The following is a 9,606-nucleotide window of genomic DNA, read 5'->3' as shown; positions in this document are numbered from 1 at the left end:
TATGTGATTGTTTTCAGATTGACTACTGATGGGCTTAGAAAGAACCGTCTGCATCGCTAAGCTCTCAACGGGTTCTCTAGATCACAAAGCTCCAGGCCACCCTTTGTTTATTCCGCTCCTCTCACCTACAAGTTCAGCGAACTATCTTTTCTGTGAGCTCATTCACACTCACACTCATATTCATTCACACGCAATGCATGAGGGGGGCTCAAAAAAAACAAAAAAGCCTTTCTTGAGCAATGTTTCACGGACTTTTGGAGGCTCCCTGCGCACTTTTTTTTTTTAAACAGGGGAGCGTGCGAACGCAGTCCCCCACTACCACAAATTATGCAGTCGAGTTTCCCACATTTGGGGAAATCGCAGGAGTCAGCACATCCCGAGTGCAATGGATAAGCCTCGCCCTGGGAAAACCACCTTCGTGATCATGGTATCTCCCCGGCCAGGTAAGTATGGCTCCCTGCACACTTAACAAGTACACACACCCACTCCCTGCCCTGCAGCCCCATCTCTCACACAGCAACCCTGTAGCACAGAGGAGAACTGTTCCTGGTGATTTCCAAGACTGTGGATATTTCTGGGAGTAGACGGCCTTGTCCTTCTGTGGATGGCCTGAGGAGCAGGCTGCCCACTCTGTGTGCAGCAGCCCAGCACGTCACCTACTTCATCACCAGGGGTTTCATACACGTTGTAGACATGGCTTTGAACTGCGTGTCTCATTAATGAACACATTCTCCTTGATCATTTCATGCTTCACAAATCCCATCACGTTCCTCTAGCATCATCTGCCCCGTGTCATATCATTGATACAAAATGTGCCACCAGGAGCTGACGTCCTTAATCAAAATGTCGTGCACTTGGTGACTAGCTCCTGACCCTACTGCCATCGAGTGGATTCCAATTCACAGTCCCTTATAGAGCAACGCAGAACGGCTCCTTAGCAACCCAAGACTACATTTTCATGGGAGCCGACAGTCTCCTCCTTTTCTCTTGAAGTGCCTGGTAGACCTGAAATGCTAACATGGGGGTTAGCAGCCCAAAGCTTAGCTCATTTTCAAAAGTACATTCGAAATGCTCATCCATCAAGAGTAGCCTTTCTCTGACTTTTAGCCTGAGCAGATCCGCTCATTCTAAAAAGTGCAACTCAAATTCATGCCATTCCTGGGGTCGTCGCGGCCTCTTTTTCTTTTCTGGGCTCAGAATGAATAGTTTTGAACAAATCATCCCTATGTATCTCCTGGTGAATAATGAGTCTTGTCTGTTTACATTGACTTCACTGACCAACCAACGAAAGTGACGGGCGGAGCCATCCTTCCACTTTTGGCTGCATCACCAGGGCTTTGGCGGCACCACCAGCTTGTGGCTCTGCTGCGTGCAAAAAATAGGTGTTTTATAAATGTTTTGAAATTCATTCTTTGAAAAACAGTCCTATGACGTGACAGATTATTAACAGTTGGAAGAAAGGTAATCTTCTCATTCAAATGAGAGGCACGTGACTCCTGTAAAAGACTAGTATGTGTCTCAGACCAAATCAGCTGAAACGGAGGCTGCCGGCAGTGAGCTCAAGCCTGTCTTAAAGAAGCACAGCAGACATGCAGAGCTACAGCAGGGCCTGTCCTCTGAAGACACCTTTATGCTAGAATTCTGTCCCCTCTCCACCCCGCTGTGGTCTTCTACTGTGCTCTCAACGTGGTGGCAGAGATGTTCATAACATGCTACTACAGATTCACACCTGTTTCCGAGTCCATGACAAGGAACGGACAGAGGAAAAAACAGTTTGGGATGTTCTATACTTTCTGAAACATTCCCCAAGGAGACTGTCCCAAGAACTGTGATACTGCCAGGCCCAAACGGGTTTGCTTATCTTCACAAATTTAGCTCTGTCTCTAAACAAACCATCACAGTATGCTGATTAGTTTCAGCCCACTGTCTCTCTTCTTAAGAACGGGAGTTTGCAGATACACAGACTTGAGTGAGCGCCAGCCTAGCCACTGTGACAGCGAAAGCCTCAGGCACGTGATCGCCCTACCTTCAGTTTCCTGGTCTGGAAACAGAATAATAACATGCACATAACGGTGCTGGGAATTTTCCTTTCTTGTCCCTCCCTGCCCGCCCCCTCACTCCACGCCAAGCCAGTGGACGCAGAGGGAAAATAACGAGGGAAAGAAGAGGAGATGAGACGCCAATCAGGATGTCTTCCCATTCAACAGCCCTGCATGTAGTTTGGTTGCTACAATGTTCAAGCTATTGGTGAAAAATATGTCGATGGATTAGACTTCAATTATTGACACTGCATATTTGGAATCATTCCCTTTAACATTTCAGTGAAAAGGTACTTGGCAGCAGATTTTCATATCACATACAACACACTATATTGCTTGGTCTCATGACTGCTCTTCCCATGAGAGTGGATGGTGGATAACGTCAATCTTTTCTCTCCTTCTCATGATGCTGTCTATTGGCTGAGTTGAGAGGATTTTGTTTTCTTTACATTGACTTGTAATCCGTATTGAAGGCTGTGGTCTTTTACCGTCATCAGTAAGTGCATCAAGTCCTCTTCTCTTTTAACAAACACGGTTGCGTCATCTGCTTATTAAGACTGTTAATAAATCTTCTACCAATCCTGATGGCACGTTCTTTGTATTGCTCCCCATCTTGGACTAGTATCTCAGCACACAGATAGACTCAGTATGGGATAATGCATTTTATGAGACTGATGCGCTACCCGCTGCATTAACGAAGCGCCTCCTAATGCATTTTAAACCATTCAATGTCCCCTTGTTCTATTTGAACCACTGCCTCTTGGTCTATGTACAGGTTCCAGATGAACTCATACTCTTAAGAGTGTATAGTTCGGTTTCTTCTCATGTTCTCACTAAACAGAAATGACTGGATAAAATGTTTTGCTAATTTAAATATGGTTTGGCCACGAAAGGAATGTGCTTATGCAGACAAAGTGTGATTGTATGTGGGTTAAAAATGTCTTGGTTAGTTACAAAGATTATTATGATTTTTTTATACAGGATGCGATTTTATGATATCCTCATTAAGCGAACTGAGTTTTTGTTAGTGGGTGAGCTACATACACCTTGATGCTTGTGAGACAATCACTCCCCATAGCACAGAATGTCCTTTCTGGAACAAAGGACTTCAGTCCCGAAGCTGGAACCCTTGCACATCCTCAAACCCTTCCTGCTCTGACTGCACTTGACCTCCTCTTGCCATTTGTTAACATCGTCCTTTTCAGTTCCCTTGCTCTGCCCAGCCCTGCTTTCCTACCTGGCTCTAAAAGGCAGCGTTGGAAGCCGTCGCTTATGCCCTGAGCTGCATTTAATCAAAATAATTACTTTTCAGCTTCCTGCCTCAATTCTAAAACCCAAACAAAAACATTTCATTAGGTTGGATCAAAGCATTTCAGGAAAAGGAGGTGCATTTTAGAGCGCCCAATGCCTTATTATAAGCAATCAATTACAAGGCCAATCGTTGATGGTACCTGCTGCGCGCTGAAAACAAGACTGAATCCACAAGTAACCTGTTTCACCAGGTGTCATGAGAGGCCTTTTTATCTAATTGCAGTTTCCCAAAATTCCATTGAGTTAAGATCTATGAAAAGAATTAGTGTTATAAAAAGTCAAGAAAATGTTGTCATACAAACAGGAAACATTATGGGCGGTTACCAGGGGAGGGGGAGGGAACTAAAGTAATAATTAGATGATAGACACGTATTAACTTGGGGGAAGGGGAAGACAATGTACAACAAGGGGCAAGGCTAGACACTAGGAGGAATGCAAGAGTTCAAGGCCCCAGACATACATGTTGCGTGTACACAGCCCTGCAACAACTGAGGCATGAGTGGCTCTACAGATGGACACACAGGTGAACGCTTGGGAGAGGGAGAGTGGGACTGCATCTCTGCATAGATTTGAACCACCAACCTTTGGGTTAGCAGCTAGGTGTGTTAACCATGAGTACCTCCCAGGGACTCCATATTATAGTTGTGCACGTCTGTTTTAATAATCTAGCGCTGCCACAATAGAAATACCGTAAGTGGACAGCTTGAAGAAACATCACTGTATTGTCTGACAGCTGGGAGAACATGAGGTCCAAACCAGGGCGGGAGGTTTTCTCTCTGTGGGCTCTGGGGAAAGTCATTGTCTCCTTTCAACATCTGTGGACCTGGCGTTTTTTGGTGATCTCCACTTTGGGCACCAATCTTCTCCGGGGGCTAGAAAACTCTCAGCCCAGGAACCCCACATCCAAAGGCTGCGAGGATGGGCTTCACCCTTGACTTTCCTTTCTTGGTGGCAAATGGGTCTCTTGGATCTCTCTTTGCTAGTTCCATTGTTTTTTAAAGAGACTGACTCAAGACACAATCGTATTGTGTACATTTATCCTGCCTCATTAGCATAATGGCTTCTAATCCTGCCTCCTTCACATCTAGAGGTTAGAATTGACAACACGTAAGATTAGGGCATAACATGGAGATAATTACTTAAGACTGAGAGAGCCACGGACTAGACATATTTGGACACACTAGACATATTTGGGGGGGGGCACAATTCAATCCACAACAATGTCAAAATAAAGCATGGCGAAAATGAGGTTCGCATCTAGGAGACAGATCTCAGAACTATGCAAAACCTTAAATTAAAAGAAATCTACAATGCCCACGGATTAGCTCGGTCACCACCTGCAGAGTGTCTCGACTTTATTTTGATTTCCTTTCTTTCTCACAATGTTCCCAATTGGCTCCAAACCCTGGAAAGGGGCTCAGAAGAGACCTTTCTTTGGTGGGGTAGGGAGTGAAGCTGAGACTATCTATAACCCTGAAGCTGCATCTCGGTCAGGGTGAGCCTGCAAAGAGTACATTCCATGCCAAACTGAAACCACAGCTGCAAACCCTCAGAAGCTATAAGCCATTGTGCAAAAAGGCTGAGCATTCCCGGTCATGTGGCTGATTAATAAAATAAAGTACTACAATAATATACTGCTTCATTCGTCCAAATGCATGTATGGAATATGTAATATTTTCCAACTCTTTTTCATTTAAAGAAACCTTTATACATATAGAATCTATCCTTGATCCTCATATCTAAACAGATAAAAATCTATATCTTGGGTAGGTGATCTAGACCTTGTCCACCTATCAGTGCCCCCTCCCAGCAAAAGTTTTTAAGGGGTTTCTCAGAGCTCCCAAAGTGCAGAGCAGCCCATCTGGAAGATGCTGTGACTGTGGATCACTGCTCTATCTGTGCTACACAGAAGCAGGGTAATGATTCTTGGCTTCCGTGATCCGCGGAGTCAAGGATACTACTTAGGAGCTATACTGGCAGTAACGTTCCATTCATTCCACCTGAGCCACGTGATAGGCTGGAAAGACCCAACCAATATTTGCGTGCTTCTTTCGTTTTCCGAGATCCTCTACTTTCGGTGTTTGCTGAACAAAGAATAGCAGCAAGGTGACCTGGTTTCTGGAAAATTTACATAATGACCTTAGGCCTAACTAATAAAAAGCCCAGTCAGCTTTAAAACAGCAGAGCCAACTCATCTATCGGGCCACGATAGTTTTATCTACTCAATGTCTAATTTATTGTTTTGTTTATGTTTCCTCCTTGGTTTTCACTTTCAATTGAGGGATGAGTTATACACAGCAAGATGCCTTGATGAGTTTTGACAAACAGATGCACAAGTGTAACATAGACTTTTATAAAGATATGGAACATTCCTAAACATTTCCTCAAGTCTTTCCTCCCCAAGGTAACCACTGTCTAATTTCTGTCACCGTAGACGAGTGCTTCCATTCCTAGACACATTAGAAGTAGATTCACACTCTTGTGTTTTATGACTCATTATTTGGACATCCATAAAAAACCTTCCCTGACTTTCCTTAAATATGAACTGAGTAGAAAGAACTGGCAAGAAAGTATTGGCAAGTATTCTGAGGAGGCCTGGCGTGGGGCTCAGAAGTCCCCTGAACTGAGAGTAAGGGGAAGAAATGGCTGAGGGGTAGGGCTTGTGGGTACCCTTTTCATCTTCAAACACAACAGCTGTACTTTTACAAACTGGGCTTCACTGTACGATTCTACTTGGGAAAATGAAGGCTTCTATAGAGAATAAAAGAGAGAGCGAGAGAGCAAGAGAGAGAGAGAGAGAACTACGGGTCTAGAAGATTCTTAGTGATCTCTTTCCCTTGAATGTCCCATAAATTGTGCTTTCTGATATGAGAACGGTGACTGGTCCCCCAAGGGAGGGCTGGGAGACAGAGGCAGCCAGACGGGGGGCCCTGGGCATTGAGTGCTGTAATATTAGTACTGGTTACGATCAGATAGCACCACCCAACCTGAGGCGCCTGGACAATAGGCCAGGGGCCATGGGGAAGGGAAGGCACAAAGACATCATTGAAAAGACCCAACTCCCTCAGCCAGCAAGCATTTCTATAGACTCCACCAGACCCTGGCCAAGGCTGAATGCCATCTCACAGCCAGAATCTAGCCAGTGTTTCCTAGTTAACTTTTAAGCTGCTAAAAAGAATAAACACAGAGCAGGGTACTGACACAACCTGCACTCCAGAGGCAAGCTAAAACTCCACAAACTTGGCTTTGTGTTAGAGCCTAGTGTTCAAAACTGACCATTCACTATTACAAAATACCTAGAGGCGAACGGGAAGGCTCGGAGGGCTGGTGGGTAGAGAAGGTGGAGCTGCGCTGTGGTGGGTGTTCCCAGCGCACATGACTTGCCCTAACCACTGGGCTCTCGAATTTTGTGCCTGGTGCTCAAGAGAAAGATACTTCGAGAGGCTCTCTGGATCTTGACCCAGGGCAATTTCCCTCACAGAACAAATGACAACCGGACAGCTTTTTCTCACGGGTCGAGTATTCCTCAGTTTCTCCCAAATGTATCCACCACCTGCTCCCTAAAGTGTCTGGCCCACTGCACGTTATGATTTTGTCCTGAATGCCCACAGAGTTCAAACGTCTACTAAGTAACAACCGCACCAACACGACACCTACTAAGATCATTCCCATCGTACAGAAATATGACAACGAGTGGCTAAGATCATGGATCTGCCCACAGTACAGTCATGATTGACATCTGACCTTCTTATCCATTAAATCATGTGAGCAGCTTGGCACCCACGAAGAACGGCCACCGGGAGGAAATCGCAGATCTGGAGAAAAGGAAACAGGAGGGGATAAATGTTTTAGTGTTTCAACATATGATTACTTTCAAACTGCTCTTCTTTCTACGTTTAAATCGGGGCTGCAAACTGGTGAATCTTACAGATCCTCATAGGGCGCTTGCTAAAATGTCGATCCCCATTCAGTATATCTGGGCCACAACGCACCTTTCCAGCATGGGTTAAATGGTTAAACGAACTCGTCCTGAAGCCCTGGTTTCAATAGCATCTGGTTTCGGAACTTAAAGTGGTTAACGTGCTTGGCTGCTAACAGAGAGGAGGGTGGTTTGAACTCACCAGCTGCTCTCCTGGAAGAAGATGTGGCAGTCTGCATCTATAAAGATTTCGACCACGCACACCCTGTGGGGCAGTTCTACTTTGTCTCACGGGGCTGCTATGAGTCAGAGTTGGAGTGGATGGTAGTGGGTTGAGTTTGTTTTCAGAGCTGTCTTTAATTTAAAATAAATGCAAAAAACTACTTCATTGAAGTATCATTCTAAAGGTGAGAAGGTTCCAGCAAAAGGCTTTCATGTAAGGAGTATAATGGGATGTTATAGGCATGGGACTACTTTTATGGATCCCAAAGACCTACTTCTCAGTGGAGTGTTAGGAACAAGAGCTAGGAGATTCGGATTTCCAGCCTGGGAAGATGACTAGATACAAGCACGAATCTAAGCCATCCAACTATTTTGCGTTAGACAAGGTCTGGCTCTGTTTCCGTGAATGGCCCCTTGGATGAGCCCTTTCAAATATTATTTGCAACAGTGGGGACATGAATCTACGGCGACAACTGAAATGTCATTGTAGCATGGAGTTTTGGAGCTGCCCAGATTGCTTTAAGGGAAATTGCATTGGGAGCATTTCCCACAGGTCAAGAGGAGTCAAGAGGAGTGGCCCCAGAGACGAAGACATCTGCCTCCAAGTGTGTGGCAACACAATGAGCTTCTCCTCTCTCGAGTCTGCCACGTTTGTGGTGGGCAACTTGGGCATTTCAGAAACCTAAATGTTAGTAGCACAACTAAGGTATCGCTACTAGACCACTTTTGATATTTTAAGTAGATAACTGTTACCATTTTGTCCTGTCTTCTCTGTTTGGTTTACTTGCTTTAATTAAAAACAAACAAAAATAGAGCATAGTTCCCTTAGCAACTTCTACCCAACTCCAGAAGAGAGATTCTGTTACTTTCTCTCCTAGTTCACTTCTTTTATGTTTAAATACCTATGTGTGTATCCAGGGGGAGCCTCGATGACACTGTGGGAAATACCTCTGGCTGCTAATTCCAAGGTCAAAGCCATTAGGAGAAGGATGAGGTTATCTGCTCTTATGACGAGCTCCAGGAGTGCTCTCAGTCAGAGTGGACCGATCATTTAGTCCATCTATCTCTGTAGTGCTCTCAGTCAGAGTGGACCGATCATTTAGTCCATCTATCTCTGTATCTACGTATAGGGTCGCTTGAATCAGAACTGACTTGAGGGCAGTGAGATCTGGCTTATATGTTCCCCAGGCAATGAAGAGAATTCACATGTTTTAAATTCATTTAGAAGATAGTAACTTAGGTACAAGGAGGCACTTGCTGTGCTGAAATGCAAAACATTTGTTAAACATACATCTGGTTCTGAATTACCTTCCCTTTTAAACAATATCACGGAAATCTCTGGAGCTATGTTGAACTATTCCAGTGAAATGTTTCCATCACTTCGCTCTTAGATACAAAGTGTTAGTTAGCATCATCTTACTGGGCACTGGGCAATTAGAAATGCTGGTCATATTAAGTTGAAAACCAAGTTTTAAAGGAAGATATTCTACAAGTCTTCTCAAGGACTACATCAACACGCTCAGAAAGAAGCTTACTTTGTTACTGTGGAGGCTTTATGAAACTCCTGATTGAAAATGCACTGCTACTCCCAAAACTCACACACCAGTTGGCTCATTCATTCACTGCTATGGAGTTGATGCTGACCAGTAGTGACCCTACAGGACAGGGTTGAACTGCCCCTGTGAGCTTCTGAGACTAACTCTTCACTGGAGTAGAAAGCCACATTTTTCTCTTCCGTAGGAGCTGGTGGTTTTGAACTGCTGACCTTGAAGTTAGCAGCTCAACTCGTAACCACTGTACCACCAGGTTCCCCATACAATACCTTCTGTATAAAAACAATGTTGGGCCTTGATAAATATTTTGAGGAAGTAATTCTAATTTAAACTTTGAAGACTATATATGACTCGGGTAACAACTTAGAAGTTCTCAACTAGTTATTAATACTATTTATTAAGTATATTATACCTAAGATTTATTAAGATATTTTATGAGCTGGGTTGGACTAATTATTTTATTTAATTCAAACTTCACAATGATCAACTGAGTCACATGTTATTAATCAGATTTCCAGATAAGGAATGAAGAAGCAGAAAAAATGACATATTTTGCCCAAAG

The 9,606-nt window shown here is 44.1% G+C and overlaps 1 protein-coding gene and 1 non-coding gene across 4 annotated transcripts in view; both read right to left on the bottom strand.

Moving 5' to 3' along the window:
• The window catches only part of THRB (thyroid hormone receptor beta), a 463,054-nt gene that overhangs the window by 262,398 nt on the left and 191,050 nt on the right, over positions 1 to 9,606 (bottom strand). For all 3 annotated transcript variants that reach the window (XM_004704028.2, XM_045297409.1, XM_045297408.1), the window contains exon 3: positions 7,095 to 7,165. The gene's annotated coding sequence lies outside the window, so the exon portion shown is untranslated. The remainder of the gene's footprint in view (positions 1 to 7,094; positions 7,166 to 9,606) is intronic.
• Positions 288 to 451, bottom strand: LOC115872190. Its single transcript, XR_004047723.1, has one exon. It is a non-coding gene; the product is annotated as a U1 spliceosomal RNA (small nuclear RNA).

Source organism: Echinops telfairi, unplaced genomic scaffold, assembly GCF_000313985.2.
Source record: "Echinops telfairi isolate 266 unplaced genomic scaffold, ASM31398v2 ScPeMD7_7420;HRSCAF=8458, whole genome shotgun sequence".
Classification (NCBI taxonomy): domain Eukaryota; kingdom Metazoa; phylum Chordata; class Mammalia; order Afrosoricida; family Tenrecidae; genus Echinops; species Echinops telfairi.
The sequence above is the reverse complement of the archived record's forward strand: the minus strand, read 5'-3'. Positions and strand labels throughout refer to the sequence as shown.